Source organism: Spermophilus citellus, assembly GCF_964194105.1.
Source record: "Spermophilus citellus genome assembly, chromosome: 5".
Classification (NCBI taxonomy): Eukaryota; Metazoa; Chordata; class Mammalia; order Rodentia; family Sciuridae; genus Spermophilus; species Spermophilus citellus.
In genome coordinates this window covers 17771535-17796361 of record NC_138186.1, presented here as the reverse complement: position 1 = coordinate 17796361, position 24827 = coordinate 17771535, and the positions used below count along the sequence as shown (strand labels likewise).

At 46.2% G+C, this 24827-nt stretch overlaps 3 long non-coding RNA genes across 7 annotated transcripts in view; 1 reads left to right on the top strand and 2 right to left on the bottom strand.

Moving 5' to 3' along the window:
- The window catches only part of LOC308650571, a 45745-nt gene that overhangs the window by 688 nt on the left and 20230 nt on the right, over positions 1-24827 (bottom strand). For 2 of the 3 annotated variants that reach the window (XR_014022348.1, XR_014022350.1), the window contains one exon: positions 11380-11466. The exons of the other annotated variant lie outside the window; for it this stretch is intronic. This is a non-coding gene — a long non-coding RNA (uncharacterized lncRNA). The remainder of the gene's footprint in view (positions 1-11379; positions 11467-24827) is intronic. 3 annotated transcript variants of the gene reach the window in all.
- On the top strand, positions 13830-19930 carry LOC308650573. The gene is made up of 4 exons (XR_014022355.1): positions 13830-13934; positions 14873-15992; positions 16481-16570; positions 19673-19930. It is a non-coding gene; the product is annotated as an uncharacterized lncRNA (long non-coding RNA).
- On the bottom strand, positions 15427-20071 carry LOC308650572. 3 transcript variants are annotated; one of them, XR_014022352.1, is made up of 4 exons: positions 19959-20071; positions 19159-19222; positions 17605-17695; positions 15427-15519 (listed from the first exon to the last, which is right to left on the bottom strand). It is a non-coding gene; the product is annotated as an uncharacterized lncRNA (long non-coding RNA). The 3 variants fall into 3 exon arrangements; XR_014022353.1 differs by having other exon boundaries at positions 17605-17701; positions 19923-20029; XR_014022354.1 differs by having other exon boundaries at positions 19923-20029.

Below are 24827 nucleotides of genomic sequence, written 5' to 3'. Positions count from 1 at the left end.
GATTGATGAGCCTCATTCTCGGAGTTCCTGGCTCAGGAGATCTGGAATAGGGGCCGAGAGTTATCATTTCTACCATGACAGGGGCATTAAAGCATCTAAGATAGGTGTTATGGTTTGGTTCCTAAATGACCCCCAAAGGCTTATGTTGCCAGCCTTGGTTGCCAGCCCATGGTGCCCCTGGGAGGTGGTGGAACCTTTAGTGGGTGGAGCCTAATGAGAGGAAGTCAGGTCATAGGAGGTGTGCCCTTGAAGAGGATGTTGGAACTCAACTCCCTTTCTCTCCTTCTTTGCTTCCTGGTTTCCGTGAGGTAAGCAGCTATGCCCCATTGCATCCTCCCTGCCATGATGCACTGTGCCACTACAGGCCCAAAGCAACAGGGCTAAGTGACCATGGGTTGAAAGCTCTGAAACCATAAGCCAAAATAAACATTTTACTCTTAAGTGGATTTCTCAGGTATCTTGACACAATCACAGAAAGCTGACTAGCACAATAGCCATCCACCCTATACAGAGAATCAGGCTGATCAACAGGAACAAAGAGAAATTCTTCAAGATTATATATATATATATATATAATGAATATATTTGGTGCACTTTCACCTGTGCCATAGCTATTGAAAATTTATGGAGAATCGCTTGTCAATTGAAATCCTAATGAGAATTCCAATAGCCAACAGTACAGAAGAGGCTGATGTCAGTGATGTTGTGTGTATCTTATCCCCACCTCACTCCAAATCTACTCTCAGCCCTTCTCTGGGACAGGAAACTTGATCTTTCTGGATTGGATCATCCAGATTGGCCAATTGGAGGCAGCGTCAGGAAATCAAGAGGTGGGAGGAGAGATCCAAGGGCATGTATCCTGCCAGCTCCCTCCAGCCTCGCCACAGGTTGCTGGTGGCTGTGTTCCTTTATGGTACCTTCTGTCGGTGGTCCCTCTCACACAGCTCATTTCTTATCAGACTCTGACAATCCTGTCCCCAGCCTCTTGTAGTCCTTCAGGGCTCAGGGTGCCTCTGCACCCCTGGCTGGTCCCCATAATTCTGCCCAAAGTGCTTCATTTAAAAAGTCTTTTCCACTCAGCTATCTCCTTCCTACCAGAACCCTGACTAATAACTGTATCTTTGGGAAAAAAAAAAAAAAAAAGAAAAAATAGAGTCAGGTCCACAAGTCAACTGGCATTTCTGAGCCTTTTGGCATGAAAAATAACCCTGATAACACTCAAGTTGATAACTGAAGTTTTAAGACTTACACCCAAGATCAAATGAAATATAAATTGAATAAACAGATGAGTAATGTATAAAAATAAACCCAGAGCCTTGAGTGATTGTGGCAATTAAAGAAATACCCCCCAAAGTGGGGGGGGGGACTTGATAGAGATGAATTTTTCTTCCAAACCAGAAGGAATTCGCTATAGGCAAGGGAGAGGCCCCGAAAGTGCTAGCTTGTGCTCTGTAAAACTTGCCCCTATCCACACACGCTCTGAAAACACGGAGCCCTGGCAGGAGAAAAGAAAAGGTGATTGAAGTTCTATCTGTGAGCATGAAACTTTTCAGACGCATCTTGGGAAATAGGAGATAAGATCGGATCAGAAATTAAATAACCAGAGAACACACTGATAACACGGCGTGTTGCAATCGGTTTAAAGTTCACGTCTTGCTTGATTTATGTATTCATAGTAAAATCAATCAAAAGGCCAGTGGCTGTTGAGTCACCTAACTATTCCATGACCCTCCCCTGTCCCCCACGCCCCCAGCCCCAGCCTCTGCCTAGAGTTCTTAGTTTAACATCTTAGAGAACACAACCGTGGTCCTGCCTCTGTCCTCGGGGATCCTGTACATGTTGCCTCCATGATCAGAACCTCTGTGGTCTTTAGCAGGGCTGGGCAGTGACTTCTGACTTTACAGGGACCTTCTAAGTGAGACGCTTAAATTAGATGGTGGGGTTTTTTTGTTTGTTTGTTTGTTTTTGTTTTTTGTTTTTTACAGCAAGGGAGGATTTTGTGCTAGCCTTACGGCTTTTCTAAAAGGCCTTCTGTTCTGTTTTTCCTGTGTTTACACTGGGCCCTGTTGTTGTCCAGATTCCCGAGCCCCTATTAAGCCCGAGTCCTTCAGAATTTCTAGAGCTTGTCTGCTAATCCGATGTGTGTGGTGCTTTTCTTCTAGCTAAGCATGAATGTAGGGCACATCAGGGCTCTTGATCACTACAGCAGAATGTGTCCCCATGTGATTTTACAGCAGATGAAGTCTGTCTTTCCTCTTTTTATCAATGAATGGATCCAGGTTGTTGGTTACAGTGTTTTAACTCAGGTGAGAGGGTGTCATTATCATCCTCAAAATAGTGTAGGTTTCTTGAACACTGACTTTGTCCTGCGTGGTGCGCATTCAAGTACTTAATCCTATAGTAATCCTGTGACACATCCCTGTCCGTTCGATTTTCATCATTATTACAAAATACCTGACATAGGCTGTTTTGAAAAAAAGAAGTTTACTGGGATCACGGGTTGGGAGGTTCAAGGACACGGTGCCTGCATCGACATTCTGGTGAAGATGTCATGGCGGATGGCGGATGGAGGATGGCAATTACGGGGAGCAAGTGTCAGAGCGAGCAGTCACATCTGGCGCCAGGCAGCAGAGGAAGACGGGTTTCACAATTCCTCCCGGCCATGCCCCCAGTGACCTACGGATGTCCACTAGGCCTCACCCCTTAAACGTCCACACCGTGTTCCAACACTCCACTCTGGGGGCAAGGTCCCCACACGGGAACCTTGGAGGGATATGAACCACAGACCACCACACCGTCCTGTCTTTACAAATGGACAAATTAAGCTCAAGGGGGACTAAGAGTTAACTGAGATTGTCGAGCTAAGAGGTTCAGAAGTGGATGTGGATCCCTCCCGCCCATTTTTGGTCTAACTCAACTATTCTTGGCCAGGAGTGCCTTACCCCCAACTCCCGGGGTCACTAAGCAACATCTAGAGATATATTTGACTGCTCCTGGCATCTACAATGTACAGGACAGTCCCCACGACAAAGAATTAGCCTCAAATGTCAATAGCGCCCAAGCCGAGAGCCTGCTCTAACCACTAGGCTACCTGATGTTACAAGCCTTTTTAGTGTCGTAATAGCTTTGTATTTGGTAGGACCTCTTTGTTGGCGTGGGTTCCAACAGTGTTGTGTTGTTTTCTCCCAGATTAAGCTCTACTCCTCCCCACTCACCTTCACCTCTTGTGAAATCCTCTCTGAGTGACGATGGAGTGATGATTGACTGCTGGGAAGAACAGTCGCTCTGTGAGAAAGTAGGTCAGGCTAGGGTCTTCTGTGACAAGCTCCCTGGTTCCGGGGTTCAGGTTTGCTGGTGTGTGTGTGTGCGCGTGAATGCGCGCGTGTGTGTTTGAATTATCATATGAAGTTGAAAAGAAAAAAAATCAACTCTTCTGTAATTTCTCTGGCTTTTTCCTCCACATTGAACTATCATACCAGGTCTATCCTAGCTTGAGAAAAGTGCAAGACCTATATTTCGGTTTTTAGAAACAGTCTTCCATGCTTCGTCTTTTCTCTGTTACTATTTAAAAATTAACCTGAGACCAGGTCAAGATTAGAAAAGTAGGCGGCTGATGATTCTGGAGGCTGGAAAGTCCAAGAGCATGTGACTGGCATCCGGGTGGCACCTGGGAGGGCCTTATTGCTGCAGCCTGGCTTGGTGGAGGGCCTCTCCTGGCCAGACGGAGCCAGCGGCTGGCTCGGGGCTCTCTTCTTATGGCCCCTGAGGCCCTCATTGGGGCCCCTTCCCCATGACCTCATGTCATGCTAATAACTATCCAGAGGCCCCACCTCTGCACCCCATCAACCTATGAATTTGGGGATTAAATTTTCAGCACATGAACTTTTGCAGGACAGGCTCAAACTGTAGCCGTCGCCTGGAGTCTCATTAATTTGGGGCCTATGCCTCGCCTTTGGGTATCAGGCAGGGAATACACTGCTCCTGGATGGACATCAGAGTGTGGCCTTTCCTCCTCCACAGTCTTGTTTTTCTGAGGTTAACATCTTATAGAAAAGAAAACAGACTTCCTTCTTGTGGTGGGTATGAACGAAGACGTGCAAGCAGACTTAAGTTTTTGAAAAGATCTTACTTCCTCCTCACTCCCCCCAAAAAATGAAAACCAGAGACAAGTTTAGAAACTTCTGGAAAAGTAGCATAGGGGGAAAAGGATTCAAAAAAATCATGGTCATCACTGAGGCTGTTTGTAGGATGCAGGAGAAATCCTGATGGAACAGAGGACTATGGGAACAGCTTCTCACTCCCAGCAAGACCTACAGCTGAACAAGAAAATCTGACAGTGATGGTTCCGAGCACCTCGTGGGCAGAAATATCCTGAAACGTGTTTGGTAAATACAAAGACCCTGGCAGAAACACCAGGATGAGGTGTCCCAGCCTTCCAAGGACAACGGCCCTTCAGCCAGCGTCTGGCCTGAGCAATCTCAGCTCGGAAGTCCTGTGGGATTCGTACTCTCTCATCTCAATTCGGAACCTAAAGATGCCATCTTTCCGGGCTCTGAGTTCCCTAATGCAAGTGATCCACCCCTTGGGAGCTCACTCAAATGCAGATGCTGATTTAGGTAGGTCTGGAGAGGACTGAGATCCTGCCTGTCTAAGAGGCTGGGGCCACTGCTCCTGCTGGTCCTCAGCCCTCACTTTGAGTCCCAGGATCTTGTCCGGCAGTGAGGAGGACTCTGTTGCCCCTCAATCAAGGAGCCTCCTAAAATGGGCTCCCTGAGCCCCGATTTCTTCCCCATTCCAGGATCTGTTCCAATTGCTGAGAAGCCAGAGAATCTCAAGAGATCTTTCTGAGTCACAGAATTAGATCACATCTTGCCCCTGCCCTTTGCTGCCAGAGTGAAGTTCCAGCTCCCCGCTTGGGGGTTCGGGACTCCGAGCAGCCTGGGGTGGGCTGGAGTAGGTGGCCTTCATTTTGTCACTTCTAGCTCTGGCTACTTGGCTGCTGGCTCTTTCTCCAGCCACTGAGCTGCCTGAGCTCTTCCTCATCGTCTCACCTCTTCTGCTCCATCTTTTACCATCAATGTCCTCCTCCCCGCTGGGCCCCCTGCTGACCTCCTGCTCACCCTGTGACCCCAGACCCTCCAGCCCTTCCCCGGCAGGCAGTTTCTCCCCCTGGCTGTCTCCAAATGCCTCTAACACACAGTCCCCCCTTATCCACAGCTTCACTTTCTGTGACTTTAGTACATGCAGTCAACCACAGCCCCAAAATATTACATGGAAAATTCCAGAAATAAACAGTACATAAGCTTGAAATGGCGCACCATTCTAGCAGCACGATGAAATCTACCGGCTTACTCTGTTCTGCCTGGACGCCGTCATCTTTTCGTCTTTAGCCTGTCCATGCTGGCTACTCTACCTGACCATCGGTCACTTGGTAACCATCCTGACTATCTGACCACCCTGCGGGGTCCTAGTGTTCATTATGTTCATGTAACCCTGACTGTCCTTGTATGACGGCCCCAATGCGCAAGGGTAGATCCTGGAGATTTCATCACAGTATCTTTTATATTGTAACTATTTTATTATTATTGTCAGTCTCTTACTGTGGCTGACTTATAAGTTGAATTTTAACATAGGTATGCACATACAGAAAAAAAAAAAGCAGAGTATACATAGGGTTTGGTATGATCCATGGTTTCGGGTACCCATCAAGGGTCTTGGAATACATTGTTCATGGACAAAAGGGGACCGTGGTGTAACACAGTGCCATCACACTGGGATATTTCACGTTAGTTTATGTGTCCCCCACCAGGCTGTGCATCCCTGAGAGCAGGAACTATGTGTTATTCAGGTAAACCCATTTCTTCACACAGTACCCAGCACACGGACGATATGACGCAAATGTCAAATATGTGTAGGAATGAATGTCACATCCATTCCCATCTTTCCCTTCCCATCCCACCCTCTTTTCTTCTTCAAAGGACTCTGCAGTTTTAAATGTGTGTGGTTCTGTATTTTAAGTGGTTTTAAAATCTTCATTATAAGAGAGAACTTTTATAGAATGCTTATTGTGTTAAACTTCATTCTGATTCCATCCTCCGCATGTGACATCGGGGATTCTGCACTTTACAATCCCTCAACCACACAAACTACTGTCTGTACTGACAGGGGGGTGGGGAATATATATTTATATGCATTTCCTTGCTGTGGCTCATCAGTATTTTTCCTACATAAAATATTCTTCCCCTCTCTGTATCATCCACCTGGTGGCCTTCTAACCATCCAGTATGACATTTTAAAGCCACTTTAATCTCCCTAACAATTTCCACCACTCCACTATCACCACATTTCCCGTTTTAAACATGAGGAAACTGGAGCACAGAGAAGTGGAATAACTTGACCAAAGTCACACAGCAAGGAAGGATCCAAACCCAGGCAGCATGAGGTTGAACATAAAGCTGAGTCTTGGGCAGGGGGGACCAGTAACACCACAGAGTGACGACTCTGTCCCGTTCTCCCTGACCTTCTTCAGAATTACCCAACTTACGCCCACCCTCGTTGAAGAATTTTCTTCATGGTGCGCTCACCCAGAGCTGTACCATGCCTTGCAGTTTCCTTCAGGTGACGTTCAAAGCCCTTTGATGGGTCAATGAAATGTCAGGGGTGACAGCCTGGTGACTGAGTCATCAGAGAGGGCCCGTGGAGGTGTCCAGCACCAAGCCAAACTGAGCAGGTGCTCACCGCACAAGTCACCCTCCAGTCACTAATTGCTGTGCCCAACCATGACAAGCTGGTTTATGGCCTTCACAAGGTGGATCTCTTGACCACACCTGAGACATTCTGCAACTGATGCCCAGCATCATACTAGATGGTACAGTCTCCCAGCGACATAGGGGGTAGACAAGGTTCCCCTCCACACTGGCTGAGGTCCTGGCGGGGCAGGCTGGGTGGGGCTTGACTTCTCCCTTGCCCGGCCCTACCTCCTCCCTCTCCCTGGCCTGGACTGCTAATGAGTACCTTGTTCCCCGACTCCATCTCAGCATCTGGACAGCCCAACCTACAACAGACTGGCCCTGGAATGGGATGGGCCCTTCCCCAGCCTCCTCCCTCTCCCTCTCCTCTCTCCTTACTGAGCCTACGCTTGAGCATCTCCCAGTCATACAAACTACTGTTTGTGCCTGCAAAAGTCTGTGGATTCCCACGTGTCCTGGCTTTGGGGTGGGTATTTTGCCTGTAGAAAGTGTCCTTCCTGCCCTCCCCCTCACCACCCAGCTAGCCACCTTCTAACTGTCCTGGGTGGCTCAATTCTAATGGCCTTCCTCTCTAGCTGCCCACACAGACCACCCCCCCACCCCAGGCAAAATGTGTTGTTCCCCATCTTTCGTCCCACCGCACCTCCCCTACACCCCATCAAGATGCTAACTGTTCACTTATGATCTCGCGGCTCTAGCACGCTACAGAGCCTTTGTTCCCTGTTATCTGTCTAGCCCCTGCCCTTGGCACACAGTAGGAGCACATCGGAGTCTGCTTTCTGTTGCTGTAACTGGCTGCCTACCACAGACTGGGTCATGGAGGCTTATTTAGCTCACAGTTCTGGAGACTGGGAATCCCAATAGCACCAACACCCATCAGCACTTTCCAAGGGTCCTCCTAGTACCTCCTAATATGGCAAAGGGCGTCACAAGGAAAGAGAAAGAAAGCACTTATCCCAAAAGCACCACTTCTGAATATCATTAACATGTGAATATGGGAACTGTGTGTTTTCTTTTTAGTGACAGACATTGAACCCAGAGTTGCTTAAGCACTGAGCCATATCCCCCATCCTGTGTGTGTGTGTGTGTGTGTGTGTATGTGTGTGTGTGTGTGTGTGGTGCTGGGGACTGAACGCAGGGCCTTGTGCCTATGAGACAAACACTCTACCAACTGAGCTATGTCCCCTGGGAACTATTTCCAACACAGAAACTCTGGAGATTCACATTCAAACCATAGCAGAACACAATAAATGTTTATTCAATAATCAGAATTTAGATGCTCACATGAATGACTAATCCCAAAGCCGCCGGTTCTTTTAACCCCTCCTAACTGCACGATAGAACGAGGGCTCCATCAGGCACAGAAGTGACCAACACACAGTACACACAACCCCTAAAGAGAGCTCAAGGTCACACACACACACAAAGCACAAGAGGGTGTCCCCATAACCACATGACTGCCTGGGTCAGGTGTCCATGCAGAGGTATCGAGGTAAAACAATACCACCTGTGGCCAAGGCTCATTGGCACTCATGCTGGTGACCTGGGGCCACTTGTCCCCCACATTAGATCACATTCTCCTCCATATCCCAGCATGGCCACGGGCTACCTACCACCCAACTATCTTCCTCTGGGACTTTTTAGGGCAGAGCACTGCCTTCCAATGCCATCGCCACCCCTGTCAGGTAATGCCGCAGTCTGGCTGGGCACAAATCACGAGCCACTCAAGCAGGAACAAACTTTATTTCCAAACTCCACCAGCACACTCCCCGGGAACTCTCCCAAACGCCACCCACACGGCTCCTCCAGGAACACACACACACCAACCGGAACTCCCACCACCGGAACTTCACCAACCAACACGAACTCTTCAGGAATCCCCGCGAGAGCTCAACCGGAACTCAACGGGAACTCGGAGAGAACTCCAAAGTCATCATCTTAATAGCTCGCTGGCGTCACCTCTCAACCTCTACTTCTCGCAAAAATGCCATGCGTCATCCCGACTCGGCTGTGGCCCTCAACAAGGTAATGAGGAGGCAAAATCAGAAAGAGTAGGAGCCACCTGTCTCTCCCTCCTGAGACGGCCATGTTCTCCCTCCAACGCCTTGCTTTACCCAAAGGCTGCGTTTCTTCAGACCCCCTTGAACATTATCTACTTTCCTAAATACATACACCTCCGTCTGTGCCTCTGGAGGGAAAACAAAATAAAGACAGTGAAGAGCAGACAGGAAACTCTACAGAGAGCTGATTTCTGGAATATGGATTCAGAGAAAGGGGGAAGGGCAGGCACTGTGGACTGAACGTCTCTCACCAAGTCCACACATAGAAACCCCAAACCCCAGGGTGACAGCACGGAGGGCAGAGGCCCCTGAGAGGTGACCAGATCATTCAGGTAGAGTCCTCCGAATAGGATTAGTGCCCTTATCACAGAGAGTTGGAGTAGGAAGGCGCCATCTATGAACCAGAAAGTGGGCCCTCGCTAGACCATGAGGTTTCTAGTGCCCTGATCTTGAACCTCCCAGCCTCCAAATCTGTGAGCAATAAATTTCGGTCATAAAAGATCATCCAGCTTAAGGCATTTTAGTTATAGTAGCCCAAAAGTTCTAAGATAATGGGGAAAAATCAGAACAAAAAAAAATATGCAAAGGTGATTTATCATTTGGAGACCTGGCACCAGAATGGTAGAAATGCTTTGAATGAATATGGGTTCATTTACAGTGTGCCAGGCACTGTTCTAGGCACAGGGACAAATCAGGAGCTTACAGTAGTGGCCCCATGTTGGTCCATTGTAGCATTGAGCTACAATGCTACCAGTTCAACATCCAAAGACAGATTTATTTCTTTACTGTTATTTCTCATAAAAGCACCAAGAGGGACTTTCCATTCATTATACACAGCTCACTTTTAATTCCTCCTTCTCGCCTTCCCCATTAATCATTCACACACAGTAACTGTGCCCCAAATCTCTGTCCCCACGGCTGCAAGTGCCAACTCCCTGCAGCCAGCTCAGTCCCCCTTTAATGCAAAGCAAAGGGCCATGATGACAGAGTTGAAGAAAAAAATTTTTTTTTAAATCCTTTCTCAAAGTTGGCTTCCAGGGCTGGGGCTAGCACATGTGAGGCGCTGGGTTCGATTCTCAGCATCACATAAAAATAAATTAATAAAATTTTAAAAGTCAATATTAAAAAAAATAAATTGGCTTCCAATTCAGGAAGGAAGCCACCAGAATCCAAGACCCCCAAACAGGGACCCCCCCCACATGTTACCAGACTTTATCAGAAAGAAAAAGAAAAAGGGAGTCCTTAGGAGGCCACTGATTCTCCAACATCATGGCAGCCAGGATGCTGGGCAAAAGCAGCCTCCAGCTGGTGTTTATCAAAAAAGATGGTGAGTCGGAGCTCCAGTGTTTATTGTGAGGAGGTAAAAGGCCCTTCGTCATTGTTTATTGGCCATTTCTGACACATCGGGCAGCCAGTGTATACTCCATCATTTTGTTGGATGGAAATTAATTGTTTAAAAAAAAATCATTCATCAAGTTGTGAATAACTGCCTTCTGCCTGAGGCATCCTACAAAGACTCAAAGTTGGTAATAAATTCCGCCAGATGTTTTCATCCCTCATGAACCAGGGAGCCGGACAGACAAATGTTCACCACTTGATCCAGGCTTGAACAAAACGGAAAGGAGATTATGGCTCAGCTCTCTACCACCATTGAGAAATATTTGTTTGGGGGCTGGAGGTCCAGTTCAGTAGTAAAGCACGTGTCTAGCATATACCAGACGCGGGGTTCCATGCCCAGCACCCCAAAAAGAGAGAGGGAAAAATTTGTTTTCATAGTGGTTCTGCATCTCGGGAGAGGGAGGAGGCAACCTTTCTTTCCCATACAGGGAAGTCCCCTCACAGCTGACTGTCAGACCAGGTCCACATGGAGAAGTCTAACAGCTGGTCACTCTCCTAGAGAAAGAACATCTTTTTTTTTTTTTTTTTTTTTTTTTTTTGCTAATAATACACCAAAGAAACAAATGCGCTGGGTGATCTGGAAGTTTCCTCTACTGTCAAAATTAGAAAATAGGACTCAGAATCCAAAAGCTGCTGTTTCTAGATTATTCTTTGGCCCTCAGAACCTCTTGTGAAAAAACTTCAACCCTTTCACATCTTGCAACCCTCAAATTGACTCAACCCCATTTTAAATATTCACTACCCACCCGCCCCCAATTTTCTAAGTAAGTTACATTTTAAACAGAGAATTTCTGCTTTTCTTGTTCAACATGTAAGTCAAAGATGAGCTACTTAACTGGTGATGGGTTACTCTGACCTTGTTGTAACCAAACCATAAATCATGGCTATTGTCGTTTCTTCTAAAATTATATTTTGTTTCCAACCCTTGACTCTAAATCTTTCACTGTTTGGGAAATAGTGTTGGAATTTAGTATGGAACATGTAGACAATGAGATCTTATCTACTGCAGTTCAGCATTCACTTTGGAAAATTTTAAAACTTGTTAAAACATTAGTTATTAAACTAAGGTCTGGGTGGGGGAGTGCTTTCCCTTTGCTCTTATTCATTTGAAAACAGAATAAGAACGGTAGTTTAAATAATCAAAGCATAAAAACATCTGGAATGGCACCAACCTAGCAAATGTCTTCTTACTGTTTTCTCTTCCAGATGTGCACAGAATTTCACACATCTGCAGTGGTACTGCCTGGAGATTTTCAACCCTATTGGATACAAATGTAACTTGTTTTTTTTTTTTAATCAAATTATTAATGAAGGTTGATTCGTCCTTTCTCCATCTAGCAATACCTAGTGACTGGGCATCTGTGCACCTGCTATCCTTTCTCTGCATTACTTGAATAATGAATATTTACATATGCTTTTAACTTTCTCAAAATGCTTTTATAGGGCTGGGGGTGGAGCTCAGTGGTAAAGCACATGCTTGGCATGCACAAGGTCCTGGGTTCAATCCCCAACTCCCAAGAAATGCTTTCCTATTCGTCATCTCACTTCATTCTTAGGGTAATTCAGTGAGGTTTTGCTCTTTTCATAAATGCAGCAAAATAAGAAGGTATGTCGTGCTGCGGCCATCAGATACCTCCTCAGCACACTTTTTCTCTGAAAGACCAGAGAGTGACCGCAGTCTAGGGGCCATGCATACTGTTGCAATCACTCAACCCCGCTGAGAAAAGCATCCACAAACAATACACACATGAAGACACAAGCGGATGTTCCAATAAAACTTTATTTGTTGGATACCAAGATTTAAAGTCCTAAAAGCAACTATAGACTGTATGCAAATGAATGAGCCTGTCTGTGTGACAATAAAACTTTATCTGTGACCACTGACATTTGAAATCAGATCGTTTTCATGAATCAGAAAATATTATTTTGCTTTTGATTCTTTTTTTCCCCCACCATTGAGAAATGCTAAAGCCGCTCTTAGCTTGTGGGCAGTACATCTACAGGCAGTGAGCCCAGCTGGCCTCGCTCGCTCTGGACCATCGTCTGCCAACGCCCGGACTGGAACACAGACTCTTGAATTAGGAAAGACCATTAAGGAGCTCTGATTTAATCGCCTCTGCTTTCACGGATGAAGAAGAATCGGATGCCTGCAGAAGGTAGGGAGGTTTGCTACCCCCGACTCTGAAGTTCAGTGCACTTTCCACAAAAAAAAAAAGTACTGCTTAAAATCAAAGCGAATAAGATGCCAATTAAAAACTGCAAAAACTGCTCAGCATTATGCCCCAAGACGAGAACACCCTGTGCTGGCTGCTCAGCCCGTCGCTGCTTTGCAGACAGCTTTTGGCAGGCTTTCATAGGGCTTGAGAAACGATAACTGGTTAGGCAGAAAGAGTTCCAAGAAACAGCACCGTGACTTTTGCTCAGCTACTTCCTTGCACTACTGTGATTTAACTCCTCTCCTGCCTTGAGTCGTGAGATCCCCGAAAAAGAAGGCAATCGGTACTTGCCATTTGAACATTTGTAGTAGTTTCACTTTTTATACCAGCTTGGCCAGTCCAAAAATAGAATGAGCCACCAGGCTCGGCTTCCAGGTAAGGGTTAGCAAAGACTCGGGTTGCATAAGACCACAACAAGACAGTTTGGCTCCCTCTCCCTTCCTTCTGTTTGCTTGAGCTTGGGGGGTTTTCTTTTCCTCGTTTTCATTTGTCATCTACTGTTTCAAGAGGAACAAAACCTCCATCATGAGAGGTGGCCGGGCAGCTGCCCCAGAAGTCACAACTGAGTGAAAAAAGCCCTTCCCCACGTAGGACATTCTGAAAGCTGGAGTGGAGCTGCGTGTGTGTGTGTGTGTGTGTGTGTGTGTGTGTGTGTGTGTTCATGCATCCATGTGCCCGTGTGCATGGAGGGAAAAGGGAACTGGAGCTAAACTCTGGCTCTTTAGGAGAAGGAAATGGAATGAGCAGAGCTGAGCTTTAAATCTCAGTCAACTACCTGAGCCCTAAACTTCACCCTGCCACGTGGGCAGACAAAAGAACACTCTTCTCTGAACTGCTTCCTCCATGAGCCTCTGCCCTCGGCTCCTTGTTCAGTGGCTGTCTCTGTCCCTCTGGCCTGGCGGCCCTGAGTCATCGGCCTGCCTGACCCTGGGGCCAAGTGACCTCCAGTCCCCGGCCCACCCCCCTCCTTTGAGCTCCAGTTGTTCCTCCCTGGTGGCAGAGCGTGCCCATAGGAGGAAGCCAGGCTTGGGCCTACAAGGGAGGAACCTGTTGGCCTCTGCTTCTGGCCTGGGAGCCCCCAAGACCAGAGACCCTGTGTCCTTGGCCCATCACTGGGTGCCAGGCCCTAGTGAAATGCCTGACACACAGTCACAGAAACTTTGCTAACTGTTGCCGACTGAATGAGCCTCATTCCAAAAAAAATGAGCTTGGTCCCAATTGTCCAATGAAGACTATATCTGTCCCATAAGGGCCTACTGCCCCAATAGGTGCTGGACTGAGCAGTGGTCCACTCTGATCTCCCAGGGCAGAGACAGCTATGGGACCCATGTAGCAAAGGAGCCCTGACCTTCTAGGGGTGGTGAGGAGTGCTGGGGGGTCTCTACCTGTTTGCCTCTGTTTGATAAGGTGAAAATGCTCACCTGGCAAGAGCACTCGACAAACCCTGGATCCGAAGAGTACTTTGAGGAGGGATAATACCTTATCCACTGAGTTCATCAGCAGGACCACAGGTAGAACTTTCTGAAGTGTCCAGAAAAATGAAATAAGGAGCAAACTGGAAAAAATCTAAGAAACGTACCTACAATATGCCCTCCCTCTTCTTCAGCTTCTTCACCTCAAAAGTAGACAACATGACCACCTTCCTCCCAACTTATTCCCTAACTTGAAAGATCATCCAGTATTGGGTAGGGATGCTTGATTCAGATACTTTCCCCCATTACCTCTTTCAACATTTATTGAGCATCTACTATATGGCAGGTTCTGATTTGAGTTCTATGAAGGAAAAAAAAAAAAAAAAAGAGGAAAAACAGAATCACTGCCCCTGAGACGCTTGCAGTCCACAAACTTTTATTAAGCATCCATTAAATGCCAGATGCAAAAAAAAAAAAAAAAATAGGTCCATAAATCAATGAAAAGGATAAGAAAATATGCAAAAAATTGTAACACATCTTGAAGGATACAAAAAGTTTGCTTTATACGGAGGTCAGGAGAACTGCCATAAAGTGAGTTTTAATTGCACCTTGAAGAATAAAGAAGAAGAAAGAGTGTAGGGTGGAAAAGAGGGCCAGTTTGGAAGGAGAGATCTTATGGACTAACTATACAGGATCCAGGCCTAGGATACTATCATTCAGAGAACAGCAAGTACACTCATCCCTGAGTAAGTACCCAAGGAGGATTGCTTCCAGGACCCCCACAGATACTAAATCCCTCAGATGCTCAAATCCTTAATACAAAATGGCACAGTATTAGCCTAGAACCTACACACATTCTCCAGTAAGCTCTAAATCATCTCCAGGTGACTGTGATCCCTAATGTCATATAAATGCTGTATAAATAGTCCTCTCGTATGGTTCAGGGACTGACGACAAGAAAAAGCTCATATGCCTTCAGTACAGAAGCAATTTTGTCTTGTTTTGTTTTGTGTGACTACTGTATTTTCCATCCACAGTGGGTTGAACTTGCAGATGCAGAATCAGCAAATGCAGAGGGCTGACTGTCCCCATGGGCTGAGGGGGACGCTGACAGAGAAGACGGGAAGGCCAATGCCGTGCTAAAAATAAAAATGGTAACATACCCCACATGTACCGAGACCCGGGGAAGGCTCTCAAGCCACAGAACGTAACCACACGCTTGGGAAAGAGGAATGAAAAGACTGGGAACAGGAAAAATCCAGCTGGAGTTCCAGCGCCCATGTTCTGACGGCCATTCAAGTGCCCCTTCCTACCACTCCCAGCAAGCAGGGCAAGACCCTCCAGGAAGCCACCCATGTTCATGCTTTGGAAGGGAGGTGGGACCTTCTGCAAAGCAGACATCAGTTTGCAGTGGGGTCAGGGAAGAGCCGGACTGTGAGCCCAGGAAGGGGGGAAGCGTCGTGCATTGGAAAGGTCTGGCAGAGGTAGCTCAGGCACCCCGGGGCCTGGTAGTGGGGAGAGATAAAGCCCTCTCCCTTTTGCCCATCCCTCCTCACCATCACCATCTGCATAAAAGCTCTTTGCAACTTACAAAACACTGCCTGCCTTCTGTCCCGAGGACCTGACTCCTGGAGCAGATGTGGATGGGGAAGTCTGTTGACATGACTAATCACTGTAGAGGGTGCTGGAAAGAGAACCCAAGGCTAGAAACCAGTGAAGGCAAAATGATGTCACAGCTCAAGAAAGAAAGGACCATTCATGGCTGACAGGTGTGCGACATTTGCAACTCTGAGGTTTATGAACAAGGACGGCCCCCGAAGCATTCCTGCTTGTCCATCAAATAAAAATCTCAAACAAATGAATTCCACAAGTCTTATCAAATACATACACAGGCTGTAGTTATTAGGACAATCAGAATTTATAATTACACTTAGATCCTTTTTTTTTTTTTTTTTTTTTTGGTACTAGACAATCCCCGGCCCCTTATATTTATTTTTTTATTTTAATTTTTTTTTAAATTTTTGAAATAGGGTCTCGCTAAGTTGCTTAGGGCCCCACTAAGTTGCTGAGGCTGGCTTTGAATCTGTGATCCTCCTGCCTCAGCCTCCAGAGCCAACGGGATTATAGGCATGCGCCACTGCGTCTGGCTTGCAAACTGTAAGTTGAAAAAGATTTCCATATCATTGTTACATGCACTGTGGGTGCTACTGCTTTTTTGAAAATACTGCCCAGTACAATCCAGGTTATGAGTATTAAAAAAATAAATAATTACAATAATGCCAAATCCAGTGTCACAGGCTTCCATTCAAAGGTCAAGCACCTGTAAAACGGCTTGGTCAAAAGACGACGATGTAACTAGAGTGCTGTAGTACATTATGGTGACTATAAATTATTAATACGATTCAGTTTTAAGAGGTAGCTAAATGCTCACTAGAGTATTTTAAAAGCAAAACAATCTCAAGGCATCAGTTTGAGTTATGCAAAAACAAGTTGGTAAAATATTACAAAATAAGGAGGAGAATCATTTGTTCTCTGCTCTGGGAGTGTCCTTAATTGCTAACTGGTCTTCTGGGGTTTTTTTTTTTATTAATGTTGTTGGTTTTTCAGTTATTTTACTTAATGTCAATAAAATTAATGACCACTAGGAAGGCTGCAGCAAGAGAATCACTTGAGCTCACGAGTTGGATACCAGCCTGGGCAACTTGTGGAGACCCCACCTCTAAAAGAAAAGAAAGGTAACAAAACAAAAACCAAAACATATCTCTTACTCTTTGGTCAGGAACGTTTTCTAGACGCATCATTGGATTGGTCATTTTTTTGAGGAGAAAATATTGGTAGTAGTTACCTACCGGTTGTCTTACTACGGCCACTATTTCTACTACCAATATTTTCTCCTCCAAAATACACTGCCACCTCTTCACTCTATTGGAGAATTCTGTATAATGAATTAGACTTGTTCCAAAATTCAATCATAAAATCATAACTAGAACTTTCCAGGGCAAATGTGAATATTTTTTACAATTCTGGACACCTTGACAAACAGCTCTCTCTTAAAAGTTATGACTCTTCATACTCCCACCTGAAATGTAAGAGAAAATCTCACAGCATTCATGCCAGCACTAAGTGTGATTATTGTTTAATCTTTTCTAGAAGATTTCTTTTATACTTTTCAAAACAGCATATATGCTCATTTGAATACAGCAGCTTCTTACAGTATGAGTTTGCATTTCTTTGAGTAATGTAGGACATTTTTAAACCATGTATAGTTCCTCTGTGATTTTTTTTCACACAGTTTCTTTGTTCCGATTTTTTGTTTGTTTGTTTGGGCTCCTTTGGTGAAGTTTTCTGGGGTGTTTTTTGTTTTTTGTTTTTTTGTGGGAGTGGTACCTTTTCTTAACGGTATACTTGAACTCCACAATTGCTTCCTTCATTTTGCAAGTGTTTACTGAGCACCACAAGGTATAAGGCAAAGTCATCTAAGCATTGGAAAATACAGAAGAAAGAGTCTTTCCTCTCCTGGAGCTTAAATTCTAGTAGTATTTGTGATAAGTAATTGTGTTAAGATATAAATACAGGGCTGTGTGTTTTTTAATGGCATGTGTTACATAATGGCTTCATGCAATGAACTCTAAGCACGAGGCTTAGCTCTGTGTTGGCACAGCACTGAACACACACACACACACACACACACACACACTTCTTTTCCTTAACCAGTGGCTAACCTGGATTGCCACCCCCTCCAAAAATCCTGCACAGACCCGTTACTGACCTTCAGCCACACTTCTCAAAGAATCTGCACAAAGCTCCGACGTGCTTTCCTCTGTTGAAGCTGACCCCGAGCAAGATCAGTCCTCAAAAATCTAAGCCTCAGAATTAGTCAGAGCAGGAGAGAATTTTAGGCTTTAATATTTTGGCATAAGCAACAACAACAAAAAAAGCAAATCAGAAACTGGTCGCCTTCCAAGGCAGCCTGGGGTACAGATTCTGACCATAATAGGCCTCAAGGGCGCAGTCGCACCCAAGCCCCCCAAAGAATTCCAGACCTTCCTACTCAGACTGGGTGTGCTCCCTGGCAAAGGGCCTCTCTGACACGAGACCTGAGACTCCTCCAGAATCCCTGAGCTCACCTCAGAGAAAGGCAGGTGTGTGTCCCCCTCCTACCAGTCTCCAAGTGGCTCTGCTCTACCTCCACTGGGTGCTTCTAGAACACTGGTTCATGCATCCTTTGCATGGCTCCATCTCTCACCCCTGCGGCCTGTGCCCAGCCCTCAGATCTTCCCTTCTGTGCCTACACACCTCCCATCACCTCCTTCCAGCTGCACCCTCCTCCCCCTTGCCACCCGTACTGTGGGCCAACTTCCCCATATTTCCATGATACAGACCCCCCACACACACACCCCTCTTTCTTTGGCCTCCTTTGTCTCCTTACCAAATACCTCTTCTGCCTCCTGCCTTTTCCCACTTCCCGTGGTCCACTGGAGATGGTGGGTGTAGCCGGCCTTCCTTTCGCATCCCAGTGGTCCTTCCCATCCAACGCCTGGCCTTCAGTGCCCTGCTCTCCCCATGATTGACACTTACCAAAAGGTAAGCTTCGTGCCGCAACCCGAGATCTCACCCAAGTCTAACCCAACACCTGTTCCCCCAGCAACTCACAATATCTCCAAGCACCATCTCTCCCCGGGGCCATCTTTGTCCTCTACTAATCTCTTAACTCCCCATCTTTCCAGAACCTTCAGTTACTCAACCCCTGTCTATATTTGCCAGCCTTTTGCCCTCTCCTACTCACCCTCCCTGGAAGGCATCATCTATTCTGCCCTTTTCAGAACCTTGGACTCCTCCTACCCCCTCCCGTATTTCACCAGTAGGACAGCTGGGCCACTGTTAATGGCCACCATCCACTCTGACCCCTTTGCATTTGTCAGTGCCCCGGCCAATCCTTCCTCCTACAAATGTCGGTAACATTCCCTCCACCTGCCATTTCTACTTCCAATTCTGCCCCTCCCCATCTCAGCCAGAGGCGGGAATTTCCACCATCTGTCCCCATCCTGGGGCCACAGGAGACTGGACCTATGGCAGTCACCCGCCTTAAGAATGCCTAATAAAGCCAGGCACGGTGGCCCACGCCTGAAATCCCAGCGGCTCAGGAGGCTGAGACAGGAGGATCTTGAGTTCAAGGCCAGACTCAGCACAGCAAGGCACTAAGCAACTCAGCGAAACCCTGTCTCTAAATAAAATACAAAATAGGGCTGGGGATGTGGCTCAGTGGCCAGTGTCCCTGAATTCAATCCCAGGTACCAAAAATAAAAAAATAAAAAGAGTCCACCTTGTTGGAAGCATCGAGTCGCTTGCTGGAGAGTAGTGCAAGACAATGCTGAGGCCCAGGGACCCTGAAAGGAAAGTGACCACAACACTCGGAGTGACCAAAAGATCTTTATTGCAGCAGTGCAACAAAGAGAAAAGAAGGAAGGAAAGAGAGAGAGAGAGAGAAGAGAAGAGATGAACAGGGAGAGAGCAAGAGCAAGAGAGAGACAGAGAGCGCGCGCAAGAAAGATAAAGAGAGCAAGAGAGAGAGAGAGAGAGCAAGAGAGAAAGAGCAAGAGAGAGAGGGGCCTGGCAGGAGGGAGTTTTTATAGCCCAAATCTAATGGGGCCTCTGGGTCTGCAAGCTGCCTTGTTGGCCCAAGTGGGGTTGAGTGCTCAGCCTTGAGCGGGACTTGACACAAACAGGTGATAAAGGACCAGATAGAAGGGGGTTTGAGTGTGTGGGCTATCTTGCAGCCAACATCTGTTCAGCCTGCCCTGCAGACAACACAGTTCAGCCTGCTCTGCACCCAAAAGACCCCAGCAGCCCAAATCCACAGCAGAGGAGAAAGGCCCTGCAAGAAGTCAGTCTTCCAAGGAATGGAGCGAAGCAGACATGCCCAAGGGGGAGAGAGAGCAATGGTCAGAGCCTGAGGATCTGCCGGACAGCTTTCCAGTTCCCATGAGGTCAGCCTGAGATCCCCTGACCCCACACCACACACCCCAACCTCTCCTGAGCCAAGCCGGCTTTTGTTCCTTCCCACGGAGCCACCCTCCACGGAGACACCTTTGCACACAGCTGCTGGGTGTCCCCACCGCTCACGTCTCCATTCTTTTCTTCCACCGGAATCTGTTTGCCCGTTTCTATTGACACCGCCACACACAGCACACAGAGCCCGATTTTTTCCCCTGAACAAATGCTTCCTGGCTTCGTCCCAAAGAGAACAAGCGGCCACCCCATGACTTAATCACACAACAGGTGAGCCGCTCCGTGCCAGCATTGACACCAACTCCGACCTGCTCGAGCGCTCTGCCCGCTAGAGTTTCCCAACAGCAATCCACTCGGACGACTTTGTAGAGGATCCAGAAGTCTGTCGCACCTGTGGCCCCAGAGCAGCGGGAGGCATCTGGCTGCCAGGGCCGAGGCCCGGGTAGGAAGAGGGGACAAAATGTGTGCAAGTGAACATTCTTCTTCTCAAATCACTTAGAACCTCAGCGAGGAGATTAATGGTTTCCATGGCAACCAGTAACCCCCGGGAGCCTAGGGAAATCTGTAGCTTTTTCAAAACTCCTGGGGACAAGGGTACCCACCCTTTAACACACCCGTTCTGCCACAGGCTAGAAAAAAACGTAAACTCTCTTTTTTTTTTCTTTTTGGCAGTACTGGGGATTGAACCCAGGGGCTCTCTACCACCTACCTACAATCCGAAGCTCTTTTTTTATTTTTAGTTTTTATTTGGAGGCACGGTCTCGCTAAGTTGCCGAGGCCAGCCTCGAGCCTCCTGCCTCCATTTCCCAAGTAGGTGAAAACCACGCCTGGTTTCAGTGAACTTTTCCTTACGCGTTTTATGTCTCGGTCTAGAATGATCAGTCCTAGAGAAAATTTGCTTTTTCGCTTTGGGGGCTTCTTATTGTGCTGCACCCAAAGACAGGAAGTTCCTACAACTGTTCTGTCGGAGGAGGTCACGGTACAGGGGTATGGAAGATGGTCTCGCCTGTTTCGCTGGGTCTTGCTCATCATCCTTTTCTCTCCTCCTCCCCTGTCTCCCACTCTCGCGACCCTTGTCCGGTCACTCACTTTCAGATAAAACACTAAATGTCACATGACTGTGGACTTGAATTTAGCCTCTCAGGAGCACATCCAAGAGAAGGGGACTCGCTCTGGCAAGCATTCAGCTCTAACCAACGGCAGGTACTTTTCCCCTTCGGACAACAGCTTTGGAATCACAAATCATCTTACCCAGATTTCCACTGTCCATGCATGCTCCCTGGCAGCCCGTTCTTTCAGGGACACTATTTGAAATAAAGACTGGCCGTCCAGAGCAGAAACAGCAAAAGCACATTCTTTTTGTTTCATTTTTTTAAAAATTTTGACTGTTTAAATTTCTGCCACTGATACATTAAAACAGTAAAAAGTACATATTTAAGGAGTACCATGTGATATTTCCATATATGTCTACATTATGCAACGTTTAAGTCAAATTAAGCCTATCTATCTTTCTGAATATTTGTTAATTTCTTTTTGGTGAAAACCTCAACCCTTTTCTTCTAGTGTTTTGAAATGTATAGACCATTATGTATAGCAGCACTACTGTGCAGCAGTACACCAGGACTTCTTGCTCCTCGTGGTAACTTTAGTACCCACTGATCTCCTCTTAAGAGAAGAAAATGCTTATTTTGATCAATTTGGGGATCTCAGTCCGTAATTGATTAGCCCTGTCTGTCGCTTTGGCGCTATGGCAAGGCAGCAGCACATAGTGGCAGAATCATGCCATAGCAAAGTTTCCCACTTCCCATGGCCAAGAGATGAAAAAGAGAGAGAGCCAGGCACAGTGGCCCATACCTGTAATCTCAGCAGCTTGAGAGGCTAAGACAGGAGGATCACAAGTTAGAGGCCAGCCTCAGCAATTTAGCAAGGCCTTGAGCAACTTAGTGAGATCCTGTCTCAAAATAGAAAACAAAAAGGGCTGGGAATGTGGCTCAGTGGTTAAGCACCCCTGGGTTAAATCTCCAGTATACACACACACACACACACACACACAAATAAGAAAAAGTACAAGACAAAGAAGGAACTGGGTTCCCCTAATCCCCGTAAAGGGTACACCTCAAAGACCAGAAGACCTCCCACTTAAAGTTCTACCACCTCCCAGCAGTGCCAAGACAGGAACCAAGCCTTGAACACATGGGCCTTTCGGGTCATTCTGGATACAAACTATAGAAGTGGGTAAGACTATGGAAACAACTATCTTGTAATTTAGTTTTTAATATCACAAAGTTTCTTGGGCATACATCCACAATCTTCTTATTAAACTGATGTGGGATGATCTCGGGTAGCTGGAATGGTGTCTTCTGGTTCAACACATTTGATCCCATGCACAGAGCCCTGGGTTAGGAGTCTGAGTACGTGTCAGGGCACCACTGCCAAATGGAAGCCGTCCCTGGAGAGATGGTTCCTTTTGTTCTAACTCGCTGTACATCAAGCCAACACCTGCCCTTCTCTTTGGCACAGTACACCAAGATCTGCCTAGGGGAAGGGCCCTGGGCAAGTGATTGGCCTTGAATTCCAAGCTATGTTCCTTCAGCGGAAAATAACTTCACTAACACAGAAAGAAATTCCCAATCTATGGATAACTAAAATATTAGTTTTGTAAAAGGTGCACTCCGGGATTGGACCAGAGGAGGAGGTTGGGGTGGCAAAAGTATATGAGGAAAATAATACAAGGAGGCTTTTGCAATAATCCAGAGGTGGTTGTGGCCTGGACAAGTGCACTGGAAGGTGGTAAGAAGCAAATACATTAATTGAATTTTGATTAGTTGGATTGTAAGCCATTGACATTTTCATGTAGGTTAGATGAAAAATCTTATTTGGGTTCAAGCACTCCTCCCTTTATATGTGTGGGACTGGATGTTTGTCATTGTAAGCTAAGAGGGAGTGACCAATTTACTGTATCAGTCAGGATAGGTTAACATGAGCATACATAACAAACAACCCCATCATCTCTATGGATTAAATAGGAAGTTTATTTGTCTCTCCCTCTTCTGCTCAACACAAGTCTGTTCACCTGTCACTTAGGCACCCAGGCTGTTGGAGGCTCCGTCTCAACACATCTTCCACAATCACCACCAAGGTGGGAAGGAAGAAGCTTGGTGAATTGCCTCACTTCTCGCATTTAATTGGCAAAGCAACACCTACCTGTTTTATCAGTTGGCTTGGTTAGCATGAGTCAGTCCCCCAGATAACATTTGACCGATTAAACCCAGTTTCAGAACAAAAGAGTTTGATGGTTCCATTAAGGAGAGGCACCCAAGCAGCCTCTACCCACAGTAGTCAACACACCTGCCCCCTCAAATTCCAACCCACAGATGTCAATGGGAATGTGTGTGCACAGATGGATACCCATCAGTATATGGTCCTGGAAAAGCCAGAGACAACCGAGTTAAAATGTTTATGGACCCTGTAAGAAAGTTTTCTGAATAAACACTTCACAAAAAGAACCAGGCTTGGAAATCACACAGACCTAGCTGTGACTAGACAAGACACATGACTCAGCCTGTCCACTTTAGCAACCTCATATATAAAATCCACATGATACATCTACCACGTCCTGTTGCCGACAGATCAGTCCTGGTCCCCCCACCCCCATGTCCATCCAATAACAAGGACACTGTTTTAGAGAAAAAGGAAAAAGAAGATTGATGGCTTTGCTAGCAAAGGAGAAACACAGGGACTCAGGCTCCAAAGGCTGCGATTCTGCCCATCTGCAAGGAAGGGAGGGGGCGGCTCTTAAAGAGGTGATTCAGAGGCTCCATTCCACACGTTCTCTGTTGGAGTTGTAAGCACTTGTTAATCTGGGAGACAGTCATTTCTGAGATCTTCTGGTAGATCCCCACAGTTCCTATGGTGGGTGGGTGTGTATTCAAGGACAGATAACTCTGCCTAGGATGGGGAAGAAAGGTATCCCTGTTTCCCCTGAGATTAGGGAGGGGGAGAGATCGGTGAGGAGCAGGGAGAGAGGAAAAGAAAGAAACATGTCCATTTAAAAATAAATTGTAGTTGCAGAGCAGCAAGGGCTATATTCAAAACATAATGTGGACACCTGTTTTTGTTTTGTTTTGTTTTAATTTATTTATTTATTTATTTATTTATTGGTACCAGGGCTTGAACTCGGGGGTACTCAACCTTTGAGCCACATCCCCAGCCAGATTTTGTATTTGATTTAGAGACAGGTTCCCACTTAGTTGCTTAGTGCCTCAACTTCAGCTGAGGCTGGCTTTGAACTTGCAATCCTCCTGCCTCAGCCTCCTGAGCTGCTGGGATTACAGGTGTGTGCCACCGTGCCTGGCCTATTACAGTTTTGTTGTAAAATAAAGTACCTAGAAACACTGCAGCTAATCAACAAGTGGTAGTCAATAAGTGGTCTGTTTCATTTTGTTAACTGAAAAATATATATGGTGAATACTTGATTTATCTTGTTAAAAAGGGGCATCTATAAACATTCCTACTAATCAACATTTCTCATTAAAAGGATACTGGCTAATAAACATTTTCTTACAATGTTGTTAAAAATGCATGCTAGTGTTTAGGAATACCTTCTCTGATTTCCTTAAACTGGGCCATTTGAACATTTCTGGCCGAATTTGAACGAGAGTAATTAATTCTGTTGAAATATTAGGGATAGCATTCCGCTCTCATCCACTAAGCCTTGGACTCGTGAATAAATTTTAACTTTGGAATTCACTGATGTCTTACACTATCAGGTAGCTATTTATGTGGTACGCTCGAACATTTCACTTTGGAAACTGGGTGAAGATTTTAACTGATCTTCAAATCATTCAGCAATGCACGATTTACTATTCCCATAAGATGGCAAAAGCTGTTGTCCAAGCAGCAAAGAGTTTCATTTAATTTTAAGCAGTCCTTTTTGAAGTGTCAATCTCCATTCACTGGATGGTGCAAGCTTACCCTCAGGCC